Source organism: Hyla sarda, chromosome 1, assembly GCF_029499605.1.
Source record: "Hyla sarda isolate aHylSar1 chromosome 1, aHylSar1.hap1, whole genome shotgun sequence".
In the NCBI taxonomy this organism is placed as follows: Eukaryota; Metazoa; Chordata; class Amphibia; order Anura; family Hylidae; genus Hyla; species Hyla sarda.
In genome coordinates, this window is record NC_079189.1 from 255,565,446 (window position 1) to 255,589,590 (window position 24,145).

The window sequence follows — 24,145 nt, forward strand, 5'->3', positions numbered from 1 at the left end:
ATGCTTAAATCCACAGTATACAGGGTGTGAAGATGTCTACGGCCATCCTAAGCTGAATTTGCCTGTTTTCGTCAGATCGCAGACTGCTACCCAGCTTCGGGCCTGGTAAGTACCAGCATGGGAGACTGGCTGGGAATTCCGGGTGCAGTTGACATTTTGCTCTGTTTCTGCTCCGATTCCGAAAATTATTTATTGATGCTTAAATCCACAGTATACAAATTGTGAAGCTGCCAACGGCCATCTTAAGCTGAACACGCCTGCTCTCGTCAGGTCGCAGACTGCTACCCAGCTTAGGGCCTGGTAAGTACCAGCATGGGAGACTGGCTGGGAATCCCGGGTGCAGTTGGCATTTTAATCTGTTGCCGCCTTCCGCTCCGATTCAGAAAAGGATTTATTGATGCTTAAATCCACAATATACAAGGCGTGAAGATGTCAACGGCCATCCTAAGCTGAACGCGCCTGCTCTCGTCAGATCGCAGACTGCTACCCAGCTTAGGGCCCAGTAAGTACCGGCATGGGAGACTGGCTGGGAATCCCGGGTGCAGTTGACATTTTGCTCTGTTGCCGCCTTCCCTTCTGATTCCGAAAAGGATTTATTGATGCTTAAATGCACAGTATAAAAAGCATGAAGCTGTCAATGGCCATCCTAAGCTGAACGTGCCTGCTCTCGTCAGATCGCAGACGGCTACCCAGCTTAGGGCGCGGTAAGTACTGGCATGGGAGACTGGCTGGGAATCCCTGGTGCCGTTGACATTTTGCTCTTTTGCTGCCTTCCGCTCCGATTCCGAAAATAATTTATTGATGCTTAAATCCACAGTATACAAGGTGTAAAGCTGTCGACGGCCATCCTAAGCTTAACGCGCCTGCTCTCGTCAGATCGCAGACTGGTACAGATCTTAGGGCCCGGTAAGTACCGGCATAGGACACTGGCTGGGAATCCCGGCTGCCGTTGACATTTTGCTCTGTTGCCGCCTTCCGTTCCGATTCCGAAAAGGATTTATTGATGCTTAAATGCACAGTATACAAAGGGTGAAGCTGTCAACGGCCATCCTAAGCTGAACGCGCCTGCTCTCGTCAGATCGCAGACTGCTACCCAGCTTAGGGCCTGGTAAGTACCAGCATGGGAGACTGGCTGGGAATCCCAGGTGCAGTTGACATTTTAATCTGTTGCCGCCTTCCGATCCAATTCGGTAAAGGATCTTTTGATGCTTAAATCCACAATATACAGGGTGTGAAGCTGTCAACGGCCATCCTAAGCCTGAACGTGCCTGCTCTCCTCAGATCGCAGACTGCTGCCCGGCGGATACCGGCATGGGAGACTGGCTGGCAATCCAAGGTGCCATTGACATTTTGCTCTGTTGCCGCCTTCTTCTCCGATTAATAAAAATATTTATTGATGCTTAAATCCACAATATACAAGGCGTAAAGATGTCAACGGCCATCCTAAGCTGAACGTGCCTGCTCTCGTCAGATCGCAGACTGCTACCCAGCTTAGGGCCCGGTGAGTACCAGCATGGGAGACTGGCTGGGAATTTCAGGTGCAGTTGACATTTTGCTCTGTTGCCACCTTCCCCTCCGATTCAGAAAATGATTTATTGATGCTTAAATGCACAGTATAAAGGGCATGAAGCTGTCAACGGCCATCCTTAGCTGAACGTGCCTGCTCTCGTCAGATCGCAGACTGCTACCCAGCTTAGGGCCCGGTAAGTACAAGCATGGGAGACTGGCTGGGAATCCCAGGTGTTGTTGACATTTTGCTCTGTAGCCGCCTTCCGCTCCGATTCCGAAAAGGATTTATTGATGCTTAAATCCACAGTATACAGGGTATGAATATGTCTACGGCCATCCTAAGCTGAATGCGCCTGTTCTCGTCAGATCGCAGACTGCTACCCAGCTTCGGGCCTGGTAAGTACCAGCATGGGAGACTGGCTGGGAATCCCGGGTGCAGTTGACATTTTGCTCTGTTTCTGCTCCGATTCCGAAAATTATTTATTGATGCTTAAATCCACAGTATACAAATTGTGAAGCTGTCAACGGCCATCTTAAGCTGAACGCGCCTGCTCTCGTCAGATCGCAGACTGCTACCCAGCTTAGGGCCTGCTAAGTACCAGCATGGGAGACTGGGTGGGAATCCCGGGTGTAGTTGACATTTTAATCTGTTGTCGCCTTCCGCTCCGATTCAGAAAAGGATTTATTGATGCTTAAATCCACAATATACAGTGTGTGAAGCTGTCAACGGCCATCCTAAGCTGAACGTGTCTTCTCTCCTCAGATCGCAGACTGCTGCCCGGCAGATACCAGCGTGGGAGACTGGCTGGCAATCCAAGGTGCCATTGACATTTTGCTCTGTTGCCGCCTTCTTCTCCGATTAATAAAAATATTTATTGATGCTTAAATCCACAATATACAAGGCATAAAGATGTCAACGGACATCCTAAGCTGAACGTGCCTGCTCTCGTCAGTCTGCCTGCTCTCGCAGACTGCTACCCAGCTTAGGGCCCAGTAAGTACCGGAATGGGAGACTGGCTGGGAATCCCGGGTGCAGTTGACATTTTGCTCTGTTGCCACCTTCCGCTCCGATTCAGAAAATGATTTATTGATGCTTAAATGCACAGTATAAAGGGCGTGAAGCTGTTAACGGCCATCCTAAGCTGAACGTGCCTGCTCTCGTCAGATCGCAGACTGCTACTCAGCTTAGGGCCCGGTAAGTATCAGCATGGGAGACTGGCTTGGAATCCCAGGTGTTGTTGACATTTTGCTCTATTGCTGCCTTCCGCTCCGATTCCGAAAAGAATTTATTGATGCTTAAATCCACAGTATACAAGGTGTGAAGCTGTCGACGGCCATCCTAAGCTTAACGCGCCTGCTCTTGTCAGATCGCAGACTGGTACAGATCTTAGGGCCCGGTAAGTACCGGCATGAGACACTGGCTGGGAATCTCAGCTGCCGTTGACATTTTGCTCTGTTGCCGCCTTCCGTTTCCGATTCCGAAAAGGATTTATTGATGCTTAAATGCACAGTATAAAGGACGAGAAGCTGTCAACGGCCATCCTAAGCTGAACGAGCCTGCTCTCGTCAGATCGCAGACTGCTACCCAGCTTAGGGCCCGGTAAGTACCAGCATGGGAGACTGGCTGGGAATCCCAGGTGTCGTTGAGATTTTGTTCTGTTGCCGCCTTCCGCTCCGATTCCGAAAAGGATTTATTGATGCTTAAATCCACAGTATACAGGGTGTGAAGATGTCTATGGCCATCCTAATCTGAATGCGCCTGTTCTCGTCAGATCGCAGACTGCTACCCAGCTTCGGGCCTGGTAAGTACCAGCATGGGAGACTGGCTGGGAATCCCGGGTGCAGTTGACATTTTAATCTGTTGCCACCTTCCGCTCCGATTCGGAAAAGGATTTATTGATGCTTAAATCCACAATATACAAGGCGAGAAAATGTCAACGGCCATCCGAAGCTGAACGTGCCTGCTCTCGTCAGATCGCAGACTGCTACCCAGCTTAGGGCCCGGTAAGTACCGGCATGGGACACTGGCTGGGAATCCCGGCTGCCGTTGACATTTTGCTCTGTTGCCGCCTTACGTTCCGATTCCGAAAAGGATTTATTGATGCTTAAATGCACAGTATAAAGGGCGAGAAGCTGTCAACGGCAATCCTAAGCTGAACGCGCCTGCTCTCGTCAGATCGCAGACTGCTACCCAGCTTAGGGCCCGGTAAGTACCAGCATGGGAGACTGGCTGGGAATCCCGGGTGCAGTTGACATTTTAATCTGTTGCCGCCTTCCGCTCCGATTCGGAAAAGGATTTATTGATGCTTAAATCCACAATATACAGGGTGTGAAGCTGTCAACGGCTATCCTAAGCCTGAACGTGCCTGCTCTCCTCAGATCGCAGACTGCTGCCCGGCAGATACCGGCATGGGAGACTGGCTGGTAATCCAAGGTGCCATTGACATTTTGCTCTGTTGCCGCCTTCTTCTCCGATTAATAAAAATATTTATTGATGCTTAAATGCACAGTATAATGGGCGTGAAACTGTCAACGGCCATCCTAAGCTGAACGCGCCTGCTCTCGTCATATCGCAAACTGCTACCCAGCTTAGGGCCCGGTAAGTACCAGCATGGGAGACAGGATGGGAATCCCAGGTGTTGGTGACATTTTCCTCTGTAGCCGCCTTCCGCTCCAATTCCGAAAAGGATTTATTGATGCTTAAATCCACAGTATACAGTGTGTGAAGCCGTCTACGGCTATCCTAAGCTGAATGTGCCTGTTCTTGTCAGATCGCAGACTGCTGCCCGGCAAGTACGGGCATGGGAGACTGGCTGGCAATCCAAGGTGCTATTAACATTTTGCTCTGTTGCCGCCTTCCTCTCCGATTCTGAAAAGGATTTATTGATGCTTAAATGCACAGTATAAAAAGCATGAATCTGTCAATGGCCATCCTAAGCTGAACGCGCCTGCTCTCGTCAGATCGCAGACTGCTACCCAGCTTAGGGCCCGGTAAGTACTGGCATGGGAGACTGGTTGGGAATCCCGGGTGCCGTTGACATTTTGCTCTATTGCTGCCTTCCGCTCCGATTCCGAAAAGATATTATTGATGCTTAAATCCACAGTATAAAGGGCGAGAAGCTGTCAAAGGCCATCCTGAGCTGAACGCACCTGCTCTCGTCAGATCGCAGACTGCTACCCAGCTTAGGGCCCGGTAAGTACCAGCATGGGAGACTGGCTGGGAATCCCAGGTGCCGTTGACATTTTGCTCTATTGCTGCCTTCCGCTCCGATTCCGAAAACAATTTATTGATGCTTAAATCCACAGTATACAAGGTGTGAAGCTGTCGACGGCCATCCTAAGCTTAACGTGCCTGCTCTCGTCAGATCGCAGACTGGTACAGATCTTAGGGCCCGGTAAGTACCGGCATGGGACATTGGCTGGGAATCCCGGCTGCCGTTGACATTTTGCTCTGTTGCCGCCTTCCGTTCCGATTCCGAAAAGGATTTATTGATGCTTAAATGCACAGAATAAAGGGCGAGAAGCTGTCAACGGCCATCCTAAGCTGAACACGCCTGCTCTCGGCAGATCGCAGACTGCTACCCAGCTTAGGGCACGGTAAGTACCAGCATGGGAGACTGGCTGGGAATCCCAGGTGTCGTTGACATTTTGCTCTGTTGCCGCCTTATGCTCCGATTCCGAAAAGGATTTATTGTTGCTTAAATCCACAGTATACAGGGTGTGAAGATGTCTACGGCCATCCTAAGCTGAATGCGCCTGTTCTCGTCAGAACGTAGACTGCTACCCAGCTTCGGGCCTGGTAAGTACCAGCATGGGAGACTGGCTGGGAATCCCGGGTGCAGTTGACTTTTTGCTCTGTTTCTGCTCCGATTCCGAAAATTATTTATTGATGCTTAAATCCACAGTATACAAAGTTTGAAGCTGTCAACGGCCATCTTAAGATGAACGCGCCTGCTCTCGTCAGATTGCAGACTGCTACCCAGCTTAGGGCCTGGTAAGTACCAGCATGGGAGACTGGCTGGGAATCCCAGGTGCAGTTGACATTTTAATCTGTTGCCGCCTTCCGCTCCGATTCAGAAAAGGATTTATTGATGCTTAAATCCACAATATACAGGGTGTGAAGCTGTCAACGGCCATCCTAAGCCTGAACGTGTCTGCTCTCCTGAGATCGCAGACTGCTGCCCGGCAGTTACCAGCATGGGAGACTGGCTGGCAATCCAAGGTGCCATTGACATTTTGCTCTGTTGCCGCCTTCCTCTCCGATTAATAAAAATATTTATTGATGCTTAAATCCACAATATACAAAGCGTGAAGATGTCAACGGCCATCCTAAGCTGAACGCGCCTGCTCACGTCAAATCGCAGACTGCTACCCAGCTTAGGGCCCAGTAAGTACCGGCATGGGAGACTGGCTGGGAATCCTGGGTGTCGTTGACATTTTGCTCTATTGCTGCCTTCCGCTCCGATTCCGAAAATAATTTATTGATGCTTAAATCCACAGTATACAAGGTGTAAAGCTGTCGACGGCCATCCTAAGCTTAACGCGCCTGCTCTCGTCAGATCGCAGACTGGTACAGATCTTAGGGCCCGGTAAGTACCGGCATGGGACACTGGCTGGGAATCCCGGCTGCCGTTGACATTTTGCTCTGTTGCCGCCTTCCGTTCCGATTCCGAAAAGGATTTATTGATGCTTAAATGCACAGTATAAAGGGCGAGAAGCTGTCAACGGCCATCCTAAGCTGAACGCGCCTGCTCTCGTCATATCGCAGACTGCTACCCAGCTTAGGGCCCGGTAAGTACCAGCATGGGAGACTGGCTGGGAATCCCAGGTGTTGTTGACATTTTGCTCTGTAGCCGCCTTCCGCTCCGATTCCGAAAAGGATTTATTGATGCTTAAATCCACAGTATACAGTGTGTGAAGCCGTCTACGGCTATCCTAAGCTGAATGTGCCTGTTCTTGTCAGATCGCAGACTGCTGCCCGGCAAGTACGGGCATGGGAGACTGGCTGGCAATCCAAGGTGCTATTGACATTTTGCTCTGTTGCCGCCTTCCTCTCCGATTCCGAAAAGGATTTATTGATGCTTAAATGCACAGTATAAAAAGCATGAAGCTGTCAATGGCCATCCTAAGCTGAACGCACCTGCTCTCGTCAGATCGCAGACTGCTACCCAGCTTAGGGCCCGGTAAGTACTGGCATGGGAGACTGGCTGGGAATCCCGGGTGTCGTTGACATTTTGCTCTATTGCTGCCTTCCGCTCCGATTCCGAAAAGAATTTATTGATGCTTAAATCCACAGTATACAAGGTGTGAAGCTGTCGACGGCCATCCTAAGCTTAACGCGCCTGCTCTCATCAGATCGCAGACTGGTACAGATCTTAGGGCCCGGTAAGTACCAGCATGGGAGGCTGGCTGGGAATACCAGGTGTCGTTGACATTTTGTTCTGTTGCCGCCTTCCGCTCCGATTGCGAAAAGGATTTATTGATGCTTAAAACCACAGTATACAGGGTGTGAAGATGTCTACGGCCATCCTAAGCTGAATGCGCCTATTCTCGTCAGATCGCAGACTGCTACCCAGCTTCGGGCCTGGTAAGTACCAGCATGGGAGACTGGCTGGGAATCCCAGCTGCCGTTGATATTTTGCTCTGTTTCTGCTCCGATTCCGAAAATTATTTATTGATGCTTAAATCCACAGTATACAAATTGTGAAGCTGTCAACGGCCATCCTAAGCTGAACGCGCCTGCTCTCGTCAGATCACAGACTGCTACCCAGCTTAGGGCCCAGTAAGTACCGGCATGGGAGACTGGCTGGGAATCCCGGGTGCAGTTGACATTTTGCTCTAATGCCGCCTTCCGTTCCGATTCCGAAAAGGATTTATTGATGCTTAAACACACAGTATAAAAAGCATGAAGCTGTCAATGGCCATGCTAAGCTGAACGCGCCTGCTCTCGTCAGATCGCAGACTGCTACCCAGCTTAGGGCCCGGTAAGTACTGGCATGGGAGACTGGCTGGGAATCCCGGTCGCCGTTGACATTTTGCTCTAATGCTGCCTTCCGCTCCGATTCCGAAAAGAATTTATTGATGCTTAAATCCACAGTATACAGGGTGTGAAGCCGTCTACGGCTATCCTAAGCTTATTGTGCCTGTTCTTGTCAGATCGCAGACTGCTGCCCGGCAAGTACGGGCATGGGAGACTGGCTGGCAATCCAAGGTGCTATTGACATTTTGCTCTGTTGCCGCCTTCCTCTCCGATTCCGAAAAGGATTTATTGATGCTGAAATGCACAGTATAAAAAGCATGAAGCTGTCAATGGCCATCCTAAGCTGAACGTGCCTGCTCTCATCAGATCGCAGACTGCTACCCAGCTTAGGGCCCGGTAAGTACTGGCATGGGAGACTGGCTGGGAATCCCGGGTGCAGTTGACATGTTAATCTGTTGCCGCCTTCCGCTCCGATTCGGAAAAGAATTTAATGATGCTTAAATCCACAATATACAGGGTGTGAAGCTGTCAACAGCCATCCTAAGCCTGAACAAGCCTGCTCTCCTCAGATCGCAGACTGCTGCCCGGCAGTTACCGGCATGGGAGACTGGCTGGCAATCCAAGGTGCCATTGACATTTTGCTCTGTTGCCGCCTTCCTCTCCGATTAATAAAAATATTTATTGATGCTTAAATCCACAATATACAAGGCATGAAGATGTCAACGGCCATCCTAAGCTGAACGCGCCTGCTCTCGTCAGATCGCAGACTGCTACCCAGCTTAGGGCCCAGTAAGTACCGGCATGGGAGACTGGCTGGGAATCCCTGGTGCAGTTGACATTTTGCTCTGTTGCCGCCTTCCGTTCCGATTCCAAAAAGGATTTATTGATGCTTAAATGCACAGTATAAAAAGCATGAAGCTGTCAATGGACATCCTAAGCTGAACCCGCCTGCTCTCGTCAGATCGCAGACTGCTACCCAGCTTAAGGCCCGGTAAGTACTGGCATGGGAGACTGGCAGGGAATCCTGGTTGTGTTGACATTTTGCTCTATTGCTCCGATTCCGAAAAGAATTTATTGATGCTTAAATCCACAGTATCCACAGTATACAAGGTGTGAAGCTGTCGACGGCCATCCTAAGCTTAACGCGCCTGCTCTCGTCAGATCGCAGACTGGTACAGATCTTAGGGCCCGGTAAGTACCGGCATGGGACACTGGCTGGGAATCCCGGCTGCCGTTGACATTTTGCTCTGTTGCCGCCTTCCGTTCCGATTCCGAAAAGGATTTATTGATGCTTAAATGCACAGTATACAAATTGTGAAGCTGTCAACGGCCATCCTAAGCTGAACGCGCCTGCTCTCGTGAGATCGCAGACTGCTACCCAGCTTAGGGCCTGGTAAGTACCAGCATGGGAGACTGGCTGGGAATCCCGGGTGCAGTTGACGTTTTGCTCTGTTTCTGCTCCGATTCCGAAAATTAATTTTTGATGCTTAAATCCACAGTATACAAAGTGTGAAGCTGGCAACGGCCATCCTAAGCTGAACGCGCCTGCTCTCGTCAGATCGCAGACTGCTACCCAGCTTAGGGCCTGGTAAGTACCAGCATGGGAGACTGGCTGGGAATCCTGGGTGCAGCTGACATTTTAATCTGTTGCCGCCTTCCGCTCCGATTCGGAAAAGGATTTATTGATGCTTAAATCCACAATCCACAATACACAGGGTGTGAAGCTGTAAACGGCCATCCTAAGCCTGAACGTGCCTGCTCTCTTCAGATCGCAGACTGCTGCCCGGCAGTTACCGGCATGGGAGACTGGCTGGCAATCCAAGGTGCCATTGACATTTTGCTCTGTTGCCGCCTTCCTCTCCGATTAATAAAAATATTTATTGATGCTTAAATCCACAATATACAAGGTGAAAAGATGTCAACGGCCATCCTAAGCTGAACGCGCCTGCTCTCGTCAGATCGCAGACTGCTACCCAGCTTAGGGCCCAGTAAGTACCGGCATGGGAGACTGGCTGGGAATCCCGGGTGCAGTTGACATTTTGCTCTGTTGCCGCCTTCCGTTCCGATTCCGAAAAGGATTTATTGATGCTTAAATGCACAGTATAAAGGGCGTGAAGCTGTCAAAGGCCATCCTAAGCTGAGCGCGCCTGCTCTAGTCAGATCGCAGACTGCTACCCAGCTTAGGGCCTGGTAAGTACCAGCATGGGAGACCGGCTGGGAATCCCGGGTGCATTTGACATTTTAATCTGTTGCCGCCTTCCGCTCCGATTCGGAAAAGGATTTATTGATGCTTAAATGCACAGTATAAAGGGCGTGAAGCTGTCAACGGCCATCCTAAGCTGAACGTGCCAGCTCTTGTCAGATTGCAGACTGCTACCCAGCTTAGGGCCCGGTAAGTACCAGCAAGGGAGACTGGCTGGGAATCTGAGGTGTTGTTGACATTTTGCTCTGTAGCTCTGTAGACATTTTGCTCCGATTCCGAAAAGGATTTATTGATGCTTAAATCCACAGTATACAGGGTGTGAAGCCGTCTACGGCTATCCTAAGCTGAATGCGCCTGTTCTTGTCAGATCGCAGACTGCTGCCCGGCAAGTACGGGCATGGGAGACTGGCTGGCAATCCAAGGTGCTATTGACATTTTTCTCTGTTGCCGCCTTCCGCTCCGATTCCGAAAAGGATTTATTGATGCTTAAATCCACAGTATACAGGGTGTGAAGATGTCTACGGCCATCCTAAGCTGAATGCGCCTGTTCTCGTCAGATTGCAGACTGCTACCCAGCTTCGGGCCTGGTAAGTACCAGCATGGGAGACTGGCTGGGAATCCCGGGTGCAGTTGACATTTTGCTCTGTTTCTGCTCCGATTCGGAAAAGGATTTATTGATGCTTAAATCCACAATATACAGGGTGTGAAGCTGTCAACGGCTATCCTAAGCCTGAACGTGCCTGCTCTCCTCAGATCGCAGACTGCTGCCCGGCAGTTAACGGCATGGAAGACTGTCTGGCAATCCAAGGTGCCATTGACATTTTGCTCTGTTGCCGCCTTCCTCTAAGATTAAAAAAATATTTATTGATGCTTAAATCCACAATATACAAGGCGTGAAGATGTCAACGGCCATCCTAAGCTGAACGCGCCTGCTCTCGTCAGATCGCAGACTGCTACCCAGCTTAGGGCCCAGTAAGTACCGGCATGGGAGATTGGCTGGGAATCCCGGGTGCAGTTGACATTTTGCTCTGTTGCCGCCTTCCCTTCCGATTCCGAAAAGGATTTATTGATGCTTAAATGCACAGTATAAAAAGCATGAAGCTGTCAATGGCCATCCTAAGCTGAACGCGCCTGCTCTCGTCAGATCGCAGACGGCTACCCAGCTTAGGGCGCAGTAAGTACTGGCATGGGAGACTGGCTGGGAATCCCGAGTGCCGTTGACATTTTGCTCTATTGCTGCCTTCCGCTCCGATTCCGAAAATAATTTATTGATGCTTAAATCCACAGTATACAAGGTGTAAAGCTGTCGACGGCCATCCTAAGCTTAACGCGCCTGCTCTCGTCTGATCGCAGACTGGTACAGATCTTAGGGCTCGGTAAGTACCGGCATGGGAGGCTGGCTGGGAATCCCGGCTGCCGTTGACATTTTGCTCTGTTGCCGCCTTCCGTTCCGATTCCGAAAAGGATTTATTGATGCTTAAATGCACAGTATAAAGGGCAAAAAGCTGTCTACGGCCATCCTAAGCTGAACGCGCCTGCTCTCGTCAGATCGCAGACTGCTTCCCAGCTTAGGGCCCGGTAAGTGCCAGCATGAGAGACTGGCTGGGAATCCCAGGTGTTGTTGACATTTTGCTCTGTTGCCGCCTTCCGCTCCGATTCCGAAAAGGATTTATTGATGCTTAAATCCACAGTATACAGGGTGTGAAGATGTCTACGGCCATCCTAAGCTGAATGCGCCTGTTCTTCTCAGATCGCAGACCGTTACCCAGCTTCGGGCCTGGTAAGTACCAGCATGGGAGACTGGCTGGGAATCCCGGGTGCAGTTGACATTTTGCTCTGTTTCTGTTCCGATTCCGAAAATTATTTATTGATGCTTAAATCCACAGTATACAAAGTGTGAAGCTGTCAACGGCCATCCTAAGCTGAACGCGCCTGCTCTCGTCAGATCGCAGACTGCTACCCAGCTTAGGGCCTGGTAAGTATTGGCATGGGAGACTGGCTGGGAATCCCGGGTGCCGTTGACATTTTGCTCTATTGCTGCCATCCGCTCCGATTCCGAAAATAATTTATTGATGCTTAAATCCACAGTATACAAGGTGTGAAGCTGTCTACGGCCATCCTAAGCTTAACGCGCCTGCTCTCGTCAGATCGCAGACTGGTACAGATCTTAGGGCCCGGTAAGTACCGGCATGGGACACTGGCTGGGAATCCCGGCTGCCGTTGACATTTTGCTCTGTTGCCGCCTTCCGTTCGGAAAAGGATTTATTGATGCTTAAATGCACAGTATAAAGGGCAAGAAGCTGTCAACGGCCATCCTAAGCTGAACACGCCTGCTCTCGTCAGATCGCAGACTGCTACCCAGCTTAGGGCCCGGTAAGTACCAGCATGGGAGACTGGCTGGGAATCCCAGGTGTCGTTGACATTTTGCTCTATTGCTGCCTTCCGCTCCGATTCCGAAAAGAATTTATTGATGCTTAAATCCACAGTATACAAGGTGTGAAGCTGTCGACGGCCATCCTAAGCTTAACGCGCCTGCTCTCGTCAGATCGCAGACTGGTACAGATCTTAGGGCCCGGTAAGTACCGGCATGGGACACTGGCTGGGAATCCCGGCTGCCGTTGACATTTTGCACTGTTGCCGCCTTCCGTTCCAATTCCGAAAAGGATTTATTGATGCCTAAATGCACAGTATAAAGGGCAAGAAGCTGTCAACGGCCATCCTAAGCTGAACGCGCCTGCTCTCGTCAGATCGCAGACTGCTACCCAGCTTAGGGCCCGGTAAGTACCAGCATGGGAGACTGGCTGGGAATCCCAGGTGTCGTTGACATTTTGCTCTGTTGCCGCCTTCCGCTCCGATTCCGAAAAGGATTTATTGATGCTTAAATCCACAGTATACAGGGTGTGAAGATGTCTACGGCCATCCTAAGCTGAATGCGCCTGTTCTCGTCAGATCACAGACTGCTACCCAGCTTAGGGCCTGGTAAGTACCAGCATGGGAGACTGGCTGGGAATCCCAGGTGCAGTTGACATTTTAATCTGTTGCCGCCTTCCGCTCCGATTCGGAAAAGGATTTATTGGTGCTTAAATCCACAATATACAGGGTGTGAAGCTGTCAACGGCCATCCTAAGCCTGAACGTGCCTGCTCTCCTCAGATCGCAGACTGTTGCCCGGCAGTTACCGGCATGGGAGACTGGCTAGCAATCCAAGGTGCCATTCACATTTTGCTCCGTTGCCACCTTCCTTTCCGATTAATAAAAATATTTATTGATGCTTAAATCCACAATATACAAGGCGTGAAGCTGTCAACGGCCATCCTAAGCTGAACGCGCCTGCTCTCGTCAGATCGCAGACTGATACCCAGCTTAGGGCCAGGTAAGTACCAGCATGGGAGAATGGCTGGGAATCCCAAGTGTCGTTGACATTTTGCTCTGTTGCCGCCTTACGCTCCGATTCCGAAAAGGATTTAGTGATGCTTAAATCCACAGTATACAGGGTGTGAAGATGTCTATGGCCATCCTAAGCTGAACGCGCCTGCTCTCGACACATCGCAGATTGATACCCAGCTTAGGGCCTGGTAAGTACCAGCATGGGAGACTGGCTGGGAATCCCGGCTGCCGTTGACATTTTGCTCTGTTGCCGCCTTCCGTTCAGATTCAGAAAAGGATTTATTGATGCCTAAATTCACAGTATAAAGGGCGAGGAGCTGTCAACGGCCATCCTAAGCTGAACGCGCCTGCTCTTGTCAGATCGCAGACTGCTATCCAGCTTAGGGCCTGGTAAGTACCAGCATGGGAGACTGGCTGGGAATCCCGGGTGCAGTTGACATTTTGCTCTGTTGCCGCCTTCCGTTCCGATTCCGAAAAGGATATATTGATGCTTAAATGCACAATATAAAAATCAAGAAGCTGTAAACGGCCATCCTAAGCTGAACGCGCCTGCTCTCGTCAGATCGCAGACTGCTACCCAGCTTAGGGCCTGGTAAGTACCAGCATGGGAGACTGGGTGGGAATCCCGGGTGCAGTTGACATTTTAATCTGTTGCCGCCTTCCGCTTCGATTCGGAAAATTATTTATTGATGCTTAAATCCACAATATAAAGGGCGTGAAGCTGTCAACGGCCATCCTAAGCTGAATGCGCCTGCTCTCGTCAGATCGCAGACTGATACCCAGCTTAGGGCCTGGTAAGTACCAGCATGGGAGACTGGCTGGGAATCCCAGGTGTCGTTGACATTTTGCTCTGTTGCCGCCTTACGCTCCGATTCCGAAAAGGATTTATTGATGCTTAAATCCACAGTATTCAGGATGTGAAGATGTCTATGGCCATCCTAACCTGAATGCGCCTGTTCTCGTCAGATCGCAGACTGCTACCCAGCTTCGGGCCTGGTAAGTACTAGCGTGGGAGACTGGCTGGGAATCCCAGGTGCAGTTGCCATTAAGCTCTGTTTCTGCTCCGATTCCAAAAATTATTTATTGATGCTTAAATCCACAGTATACAAAGTGTGAAGCTGTCAACGGCCATCCTAAGCTGAACACGCCTGCTCTCGTCAGATCGCAGACTGCTACCCAGCTTAGGGCCTGGTAAGTAGTGTTGCTCGCGAATATTCGCAATTCGAATATTATTCGCGCGAATTCGCGAATTTCGCGAATATAGCGCTATATATTCGTAATTACGAATATTCGTTTTTTTTTTTTTTTTTTTCCTTCACAGTACACATCACAGTGATCATCCCTCTCTGCTTCCAGCTTGTGTGGTGTAAAGAAGGCTGTAATACTACTGTGTGAGACTGGCGTGCGAAAATTCGCATATGCGAAAATTAGCATATGCTAATTTTCGCATATGCGAATTTACACATATGCTAATTTTCGCATACGCGTATTTTCGCATGCGCGAAAATAAAACGAGAATATAACGAATATGCGAATATTCACGAATATATGACGAATATTGGTCCATATATTCGCGAATATTCGCGAATTCGAATATGGCCTATGCCGCTCAACACTACTGGTAAGTACCAGCATGGGAGACTGGCTGGGAATCCCAGGTGCAGTTGACATTTTAATCTGTTGCCGCCTTGCGCTCCGATTCGGAAAAGGATTTATTGATGCTTAAATCCACAACACACAGGGTGTGCAGCTGTCAACGGCCATCCTAAGCCTGAACGTGCCTGCTCTCCTCAGATCGCAGACTACTGCCGGGCAGTTACCGGCATGGGAGACTGGCTGGCAATCCAAGGTGCCATTGACATTTTGCTCTGTTGCCGCCTTCCTCTCCGATTAATAAAAATATTTATTGATGCTTAAATTCACAATATACAAGGCATGAAGATGTCAACAGCCATCCTAAGCTGAACGCGCCTGCTCTCGTCAGATCGTAGACTGCTACCCAGCATAGGGCCCAGTAAGTACCGGCATGGGAGACTGGCTGGGAATCCCGGGTGCAGTTGACATTATGCTCTGTTGCCGCCTTCCGTTCTGATTCCGAAAAGGATTTATTGATGCTTAAATGCACAGTATAAAAAGCATGAAGCTGTCAATGGCCATCCTAAGCTGAACGCGCCTGCTCTCGTCAGATCGCAGACTGCTACCCAGCTTAGGGCCTGGTAAGTACCAGCATGGGAGACTGGCTGGGAATCCCAGGTGCAGTTGACATTTTAATCTGTTGCCGCCTTGCACTCCGATTCGGAAAAGGATTTATTGATGCTTAAATCCACAATACACAGGGTGTGCAGCTGTCAACGGCCATCCTAAGCCTGAACGTGCCTGCTCTCCTCAGATCGCAGACTACTGCCGGGCAGTTACCGGCATGGGAGACTGGCTGGCAATCCAAGGTGCCATTGCCATTTTGCTCTGTTGCCGCCTTCCTCTCCGATTAATAAAAATATTTATTGATGCTTAAATTCACAATATACAAGGTGTGAAGATGTCAACGGCCATCCTAAGCTGAACGCGCCTGCTCTCATCAGATCGCAGACTGCTACCCAGCTTAGGGCCCAGTAAGTACCGGCATGGGAGACTGGCTGGGAATCCCGGGTGCAGTTGACATTTTGCTCTGTTGCCGCCTTCCGTTCCGATTCCGAAAAGGATTTATTGATGCTTAAATGCACAGTATAAAAAGCATGAAGCTATCAATGGCCATCCTAAGCAGAACGCGCCTGCTCTTGTCAGATCGCAGACTGCTACCCAGCTTAGGGCCCAATAAGTACCGGCATGGAAGACTGGCTGGGAATCCCGGGTGCAGTTGACATTTTGCTCTGTTGCCGCCTTCCGTTCCGATTCCGAAAAGAATTTATTGATGCTTAAATGCACGGTATAAAAATCATGAAGCTGTCAATGGCCATCCTAAGCTGAACGCGCCTGCTTTCGTCAGATCGCAGACTGCTATCTAGCTTAGGGCCCGGTAAGTACTGGCATGGGAGACGGGCTGGGAATCCCGGGTGCAGTTGACATTTTAATCTGTTGCCGCCTTCCGCTCCGATTCGGAAAAGGATTTATTGATGCTTAAATGCACAGTATAAAGGGCGTGAAACTGTCAACGGCCATCCTAAGCTGAACGCGCCTGCTCTCGTCAGAACCCAGACTGCTACCCAGCTTAGGGCCCAGTAAGTACCAGCATGGGACACTGGCTGGGAATCCCGGCTGCCGTTGACATTTTGCTCTGTTGCCGCCTTCCGTTCCGATTCCGAAAAGGATTTATTGATGCTTAAATGCACAGTATAAAGTGCGAGAAGCTGTCAACGGCCATCCTAAGCTGAACGTGCCTGCTCTCGTCAGATCGCAGCCTGCTACCCAGCTTAGGGCCCGGTAAGTACCAGCATGGGAGACTGGCTGGGAATCCCAGGTGTCGTTGACATTTTGCTCTGTTGCCGCCTTACGCGCCGATTCGGAAAAGGATTTATTGATGCTTAAATGCACAGTATAAAGTGCGAGAAGCTGTCAACGGCCATCCTAAGCTGAACGCGCCTGCTCTCGTCAGATCGCAGACTGCTCTAGCTTAGGGGTCCGGTAGGTACTGGCATGGGAGACTGGCTGGGAATCCTGGTTGCCGTTGACATTTTGCTCTATTGCTGCCTTCCGCTCCGATTCCGAAAAGAATTTATTGATGCTTAAATCCACAGTATACAAGGTGTGAAGCTGTCGACGGCCATCCTAAGCTTAACGCGCCTGCTCTCGTCAGATCGCAGACTGGTACAGATCTTAGGGCCCGGTAAGTACCGGCATGGGACACTGGCTGGGAATCCCGGCTGCCGTTGACATTTTGCTCTGTTGCCGCCTTCCGTTTCCGATTCCGAAAAGGATTTATTGATGCTTAAATGCACAGTATAAAGGGCGAGAAGCTGTCAACGGCCATCCTAAGCTGATTGCGCCTGCTCTCGTCAGATCGCAGACTGCTACCCAGCTTCGGGCCTGGTAAGTACCAGCATGGGAGACTGGCTGGGAATCCCGGGTGCAGTTGACATTTTGCTCTGTTTCTGCTCCGATTCCGAAAATTATTTATTGATGCTTAAATCCACAGTATACAAAAAGTGTGAAGCTGTCAAGGGCCATCCTAAGCTGAACGCGCCTGCTCTCGTCAGATCGCAGACTGCTACCCAGCTTAGGGCCTGGTAAGTACCAGCATGGGAGACTGGCTGGGAATCCCAAGTGCAGTTGACATTTTAATCTGTTGCCGCCTTCCTCTCCGATTCGGAAAAGGATTTATTGATGCTTAAATCCACAATATACAGGGTGTGAAGCTGTCAAAGGCCATCCTAAGCCTGAACGTGCCTGCTCTCCTCAGATCGCAGACTGCTGCCCTCCAGTTACCGGCATGGGAGACTGGCTGGGAATCCAAGGTGCCATTGACATTTTGCTCTGTTGCTGCCTTCCTCTCCGGTTAATAAAGATATTTATTGATGCTTAAATCCACAATATACAAGGCGTGAAGATGTCAACGGCCATCCTAAGCTGAACACGCCTGCTCTCGTCAGATCGCAGACTGCTACCCAGCTTAGGGCCCAGTAAGTACCGGCATGGGAGACTGGCTGGGAATCCCGGGTGCAGTTGACATTTTGCTCTGTTGCCGCCTTCCGTTCCGATTCCGAAAAGGATTTATTGATGCTTAAATGCACAGTATAAAAAGCATGAAGCTGTCAATGGCCATCCTAAGCTGAACGTGCCTGCTCTCGTCAGATCGAAGACGGCTACCCAGCTTAGGGCCCGGTAAGTACTGGCATGGGAGACTGGCTGGGAATCCCGGGTGCCGTTGACATTTTGCTCTATTGCTGCCTTCCGCTCCGATTCCGAAAATAATTTATTGATGCTTAAATGCACAGTATAAAAAGCATGAAGCTGTCAATGGCCATCCTAAGCTGAACGTGCCTGCTCTCCTCAGATCGCAGACTGCTGCCCTCCAGTTACCGGCATGGGAGACTGGCTGGGAATCCAAGGTGCCATTGACATTTTGCTCTGTTGCTGCCTTCCTCTCCGGTTAATAAAGATATTTATTGATGCTTAAATCCACAGTATACAAGGTGTGAAGCTGTCAACGGCCATCCTAAGCTTAAAGCGCCTGCTCTCGTCAGATCGCAGACTGGTACAGATCTTAGGGCCCGGTAAGTACCGGCATGGGACACTGGCTGGGAATCCCGGCTGCCGTTGACATTTTGCTCTGTTGCCGCCTTCCGTTCCGATTCCGAAAAGGATTTATTGATGCTTAAATGCACAGTATACAAAGTGTGAAGCTGTCAACAGCCATCCTAAGCTTAACGCGCCTGCTCTCGTCAGATCGCAGACTGGTACAGATCTTAGGGCCCGGTAAGTACCGGCATGGGACACTGGCTGGGAATCCCGGCTGCCGTTGACATTTTGCTCTGTTGCCGCCTTCCGTTCCGATTCTGAAAAGGATTTATTGATGCTTAAATGCACAGTATAAAAAGCATGAAGCTGTCAATGGCCATCCTAAGCTGAACGTGCCTGCTCTCGTCAGATCGAAGACGGCTACCCAGCTTAGGGCCCGTTAAGTACTGGCATGGGAGACTGGCTGGGAATCCCGGGTGCCGTTGACATTTTGCTCTATTGCTGCCTTCCGCTCCGATTCCGAAAATAATTTATTGATGCTTAAATCCACAGTATACAAGGTGTGAAGCTGTCGACGGCCATCCTAAGCTTAACGCGCCTGCTCTCGTCAGATCGCAGGCTGATACCCAGCTTAGGGCCTGGTAAGTACCAGCATGGGAGACTGGCTGGGAATCCCGGGTGCAGTTGACATTTTAATCTGTTGCCGCCTTCCGCTCCGATTCGGAAAAGGATTTATTGATGCTTAAATGCACAGTATAAAGGGCATGAAGCTGTCAACGGCCATCCTAAGCTGAACGCGCCTGCTCTCGTCAGATCGCAGACTGCTACCCAGCTTAGGGCCCGGTAAGTACCAGCATGGGAGACTGGCTGGAAATCCCAGGTGTTGTTGACATTTTGCTCTGTAGCCGCTATCCGCTCCAATTCCGAAAAGGCTTTATTGATGCTTAAATCCACAGTATACAGGGTGTGAAGCAGTCTACGGCTATCCTAAGCTGAATGTGCCTGTTCTTGTCAGATCGCAGACTGCTGCCCGGCAAGTGCGGGCATGGGAGACTGGCTGGCAATCCAAGGTGCTATTGACATTTTGCTCTGTTGCCGCCTTCCTCTTCGATTCCGAAAAGGATTTATTGATGCTTAAATGCACAGTATAAAAAGCATGAAGCTGTCAATGGCCATCCTAAGCTGAACGCGCCTGCTCTCGTCAGATCACAGACTGCTACCCAGCTTAGGTCCCGGTAAGTACTGGCATGGGAGACTGGCTGGGAATCCCGGGTGCCGTTGACATTTTGCTCTATTGCTGCCTTCCGCTCTGATTCCGAAAAGAATTTATTGATGCTTAAATCCACAGTATACAAGGTGTGAAGCTGTCGACGGCCATCCTAAGCTTAACGCGCCTGCTCTTGTCAGATCGCAGACTGGTACAGATCTTAGGGCCCGGTAAGTACCGGCATGGGACACTGGCTGGGAATCCCGGCTGCCGTTGACATTTTGCTCTGTTGACGCCTTCCGTTTCCGTTTCCGATTCCGAAAAGGATTTATTGATGCTTAAATGCACAGTATACAAAGTGTGAAGCTGTCAACGGCCATCCTAAGCTGAACGCGCCTGCTCTCGTCAGATCGCAGACTGATACCCAGCTTAGGGCCTGGTAAGTACCAGCATGGGAGACTGGCTGGGAATCCCGGGTGCAGTTGACATTTTAATCTGTTGCCGCCTTCCGCTTCGATTCCGAAAATAATTTATTGATGCTTAAATCCACAGTATACAGGGTGTGAAGCCGTCTACGGCTATCCTAAGCTGAATGTGCCTGTTCTTGTCAGATCGCAGACTGCTGCCCGGCAAGTACGGGCATGGGAGACTGGCTGGCAATCCAAGGTGCTATTGACATTTTGCTCTGTTGCCGCCTTCCGCTCCGATTCCGAAAAGGATTTATTGATGCTTAAATGCACAGTATAAAAAGTGTGAAGCTGTCAACCGCCATCCTAAGCTGAACGCACCTGGTCTTGTCAGATCGCAGATTGCTACCCAGCTTAGGGCCCGGTAAGTACCAGCATGGGAGACTGGCTGGGAATCCCAGGTGTTGTTGACATTTTGCTCTGTAGCCGCCTTCCGCTTCGATTCCGAAAAGGATTTATTGATGCTTAAATCCACAGTATACAGGGTGTGAAGCCGTCTACGGCTATCCTAAGCTGAATGTGCCTGTTCTTGTCAGATCGCAGACTGCTGCCTGGCAAGTACGGGCATGGGAGACTGGCTTACAATCCAAGGTGCTATTGACATTTTGCTCTGTTGCCGCCTTCCTCTCCGATTCCGAAAAGGATTTATTGATGCTTAAATGCACAGTATAAAAAGCATGAAGCTGTCAATGGCCATCCTAAGCTGAACGCGCCTGCTCTCGTCAGATCGCAGACTGCTACCCAGCTTAGGGCCCGGTAAGTACTGGCATGGGAGACTGGCAGGGAATCCCAGGTGCCGTGGACATTTTGCTCTATTGCTGCCTTCCGCTCCGATTCCGAAAATAATTTATTGATGCTTAAATCCACAGTATACAAGGTGTGAAGCTGTCGACGGCCATCCTAAGCTTAACGCGCCTGCTCTCGTCAGATCGCAGACTGGTACAGATCTTAGGGCCTGGTAAGTACCGGCATGGGACACTGGCTGGGAATCCCGGCTGCCGTTGACATTTTGCTCTGTTGCCGCCTTCCGTTCCGATTCTGAAAAGGATTTATTGATGCTTAAATGCACAGTATACAAAGTGTGAAGCTGTCAACGGCCATCCTAAGCTGAACGCGCCTGCTCTCGTCAGATCGCAGACTGCTACCCAGCTTAGGGCCTGTTAAGTACCAGCATGGGAGACTGGCTGGGAATCCCGGGTGCAGTTGACATTTTAATCTGTTGCCGCCTTCCGCTCCGATTCGGAAAAGGATTTATTGATGCTTAAATGCACAGTATAAAGGGCGTGAAGCTGTCAACGGCCATCCTAAGCTGAACGCGCCTGCTCTCGTCAGATCGCAGACTGCTACCCAGCTTAGGGCCCGGTAAGTACCAGCATGGGAGACTGGCTGGGAATCCCAGGTGTTGTTGACATTTTGCTCTGAAGCCGCCTTCCGCTTCGATTCCGAAAAGAATTTATTGATGCTTAAATCCACAATATACAAGGTGTGAAGCTGTCAACAGCCATCCTAAGCTTAACGCGCCTGCTCTCGTCAGATCGCAGACTGGTACAGATCTTAGGGCCTGGTAAGTACCGGCATGGGACACTGGCTGGGAATCCCGGCTGCTGTTGACATTTTGCTCTGTTGCCGCCTTCCGTTCCGATTCCGAAAAGGATTTATTGATGCTTAAATGCACAGTATACAAAGTTTGAAGCTGTCATTCGCCATCCTAAGCTGAACGCACCTGGTCTCGTCAGATCGCAGATTGCTACCCAGCTTAGGTCCCGGTAAGTACCAGCATGGGAGACTGGCTGGGAATCCCAGGTGTTGTTGACATTTTGCTCTGTAGCCGCCTTCCGCTTCGATTCCGAAAAGTATTTATCGATGCTTAAATCCACAGTATACAGGGTGTGAAGCAGTCTACGGCTATCCTAAGCTGAATGTGCCTGTTCTTGTCAGATCGCAGACTGCTGCCCGGCAAGTACGGGCATGGGAGACTGGCTGGCAATCCAAGGTGCTATTGACATTTTGCTCTGTTGCCGCCTTCCTCTCCGATTCCGAAAAGGATTTATTGATGCTTAAATGCACAGTATAAAAAGCATGAAGCTGTCAATGGCCATCCTAAGCTGAACGCGCCTGCTCTCGTCAGATCACAGACTGCTACTCAGCTTAGGTCCCGGTAAGTACTGGCATGGGAGACTGGCTGGAAATCCCGGGTGCCGTTGACATTTTGCTCTATTGCTGCCTTCCGCTCCGATTCCGAAAAGAATTTATTGATGCTTAAATCCACAGTATACAAGGTGTGAAGCTGTCGACGGCCATCCTAAGCTTAACGCGCCTGCTCTTGTCAGATCGCAGACTGGTACAGATCTTAGGGCCCGGTAAGTACCGGCATAGGACACTGGCTGGGAATCCCGGCTGCCGTTGACATTTGGCTCTGTTGACGCCTTCCGTTTCCGATTCCGAAAAGGATTTATTGATGCTTAAATGCACAGTATACAAAGTGTGAAGCTGTCAACGGCCATCCTAAGCTGAACGCGCCTGCTCTCGTCAGATCGCAGACTGATACCCAGCTTAGGGCCTGGTAAGTACCAGCATGGGAGACTGGCTGGGAATCCCGGGTGCAGTTGACATTTTAATCTGTTGCCGCCTTCCGCTTCGATTCCGAAAATAATTTATTGATGCTTAAATCCACAGTATACAGGGTGTGAAGCCGTCTACGGCTATCCTAAGCTGAATGTGCCTGTTCTTGTCAGATCGCAGACTGCTGCCCGGCAAGTACGGGCATGGGAGACTGGCTGGCAATCCAAGGTGCTATTGACATTTTGCTCTGTTGCCGCCTTCCTCTCCGATTCCGAAAAGGATTTATTGATGCTTAAATGCACAGTATAAAAAGCATGAAGCTGTCAATGGCCATCCTAAGCTGAACGCGCCTGCTATCGTCAGATCGCAGACTGCTACCCAGCTTAGGGCCCGTTAAGTACTGGCATGGGAGACTGGCTGAGAATCCCGGTTGCCGTTGACATTTTGCTCTATTGCTCCGATTCCGAAAAGAATTTATTGATGCTTAAATCCACAATATACAAGGTGTGAAGCTGTCAACAGCCATCCTAAGCTTAACGCGCCTGCTCTCGTCAGATCGCAGACTGGTACAGATCTTAGGGCCTGGTAAGTACCGGCATGGGACACTGGCTGGGAATCCCGGCTGCTGTTGACATTTTGCTCTGTTGCCGCCTTCCGTTCCGATTCCGAAAAGGATTTATTGATGCTTAAATGCACAGTATACAAAGTTTGAAGCTGTCATCCGCCATCCTAAGCTGAACGCACCTGGTCTCGTCAGATCGCAGACTGATACCCAGCTTAGGGCCTGGTAAGTACCAGCATGGGAGACTGGCTGGGAATCCCGGGTGCAGTTGACATTTTAATCTGTTGCCGCCTTCCGCTTCGATTCCGAAAATAATTTATTGATGCTTAAATCCACAGTATACAGGGTGTGAAGCCGTCTACGGCTATCCTAAGCTGAATGTGCCTGTTCTTGTCAGATCGCAGACTGCTGCCCGGCAAGTACGGGCATGGGAGACTGGCTGGCAATCCAAGGTGCTATTGACATTTTGCTCTGTTGCCGCCTTCCGCTCCGATTCCGAAAAGGATTTATTGATGCTTAAATGCACAGTATAAAAAGTGTGAAGCTGTCAACCGCCATCCTAAGCTGAACGCACCTGGTCTTGTCAGATCGCAGATTGCTACCCAGCTTAGGGCCCGGTAAGTACCAGCATGGGAGACTGGCTGGGAATCCCAGGTGTTGTTGACATTTTGCTCTGTAGCCGCCTTCCGCTTCGATTCCGAAAAGGATTTATTGATGCTTAAATCCACAGTATACAGGGTGTGAAGCCGTCTACGGCTATCCTAAGCTGAATGTGCCTGTTCTTGTCAGATCGCAGACTGCTGCCTGGCAAGTACGGGCATGGGAGACTGGCTTACAATCCAAGGTGCTATTGACATTTTGCTCTGTTGCCGCCTTCCTCTCCGATTCCGAAAAGGATTTATTGATGCTTAAATGCACAGTATAAAGAGCATGAAGCTGTCAATGGCCATCCTAAGCTGAACGCGCCTGCTCTCGTCAGATCGCAGACTGCTACCCAGCTTAGGGCCCGGTAAGTACTGGCATGGGAGACTGGCAGGGAATCCCAGGTGCCGTGGACATTTTGCTCTATTGCTGCCTTCCGCTCCGATTCCGAAAAT

At 50.2% G+C, this 24,145-nt stretch overlaps 13 pseudogenes; all 13 read left to right on the forward strand.

The window, feature by feature from the left end:
- The first annotated feature begins 1,037 nt into the window (after positions 1 to 1,037).
- On the forward strand, positions 1,038 to 1,157 carry LOC130329525 (5S ribosomal RNA; annotated as a pseudogene).
- A 3,272-nt stretch (positions 1,158 to 4,429) lies between these two features.
- Positions 4,430 to 4,549, forward strand: LOC130322051 (5S ribosomal RNA; annotated as a pseudogene).
- An 82-nt stretch (positions 4,550 to 4,631) lies between these two features.
- LOC130328533 (5S ribosomal RNA) lies at positions 4,632 to 4,751 on the forward strand (annotated as a pseudogene).
- A 1,870-nt stretch (positions 4,752 to 6,621) lies between these two features.
- LOC130317433 (5S ribosomal RNA) lies at positions 6,622 to 6,741 on the forward strand (annotated as a pseudogene).
- A 681-nt stretch (positions 6,742 to 7,422) lies between these two features.
- LOC130318503 (5S ribosomal RNA) lies at positions 7,423 to 7,542 on the forward strand (annotated as a pseudogene).
- A 4,054-nt stretch (positions 7,543 to 11,596) lies between these two features.
- Positions 11,597 to 11,716, forward strand: LOC130323136 (5S ribosomal RNA; annotated as a pseudogene).
- A 278-nt stretch (positions 11,717 to 11,994) lies between these two features.
- Positions 11,995 to 12,114, forward strand: LOC130321319 (5S ribosomal RNA; annotated as a pseudogene).
- A 284-nt stretch (positions 12,115 to 12,398) lies between these two features.
- LOC130312983 (5S ribosomal RNA) lies at positions 12,399 to 12,518 on the forward strand (annotated as a pseudogene).
- Positions 12,519 to 12,600: 82 nt separating this feature from the next.
- On the forward strand, positions 12,601 to 12,720 carry LOC130352014 (5S ribosomal RNA; annotated as a pseudogene).
- Positions 12,721 to 13,801: 1,081 nt separating this feature from the next.
- On the forward strand, positions 13,802 to 13,921 carry LOC130323728 (5S ribosomal RNA; annotated as a pseudogene).
- Positions 13,922 to 15,223: 1,302 nt separating this feature from the next.
- LOC130352443 (5S ribosomal RNA) lies at positions 15,224 to 15,343 on the forward strand (annotated as a pseudogene).
- Positions 15,344 to 16,424: 1,081 nt separating this feature from the next.
- Positions 16,425 to 16,544, forward strand: LOC130352483 (5S ribosomal RNA; annotated as a pseudogene).
- A 4,671-nt stretch (positions 16,545 to 21,215) lies between these two features.
- LOC130319130 (5S ribosomal RNA) lies at positions 21,216 to 21,335 on the forward strand (annotated as a pseudogene).
- Positions 21,336 to 24,145: the final 2,810 nt, after the last annotated feature.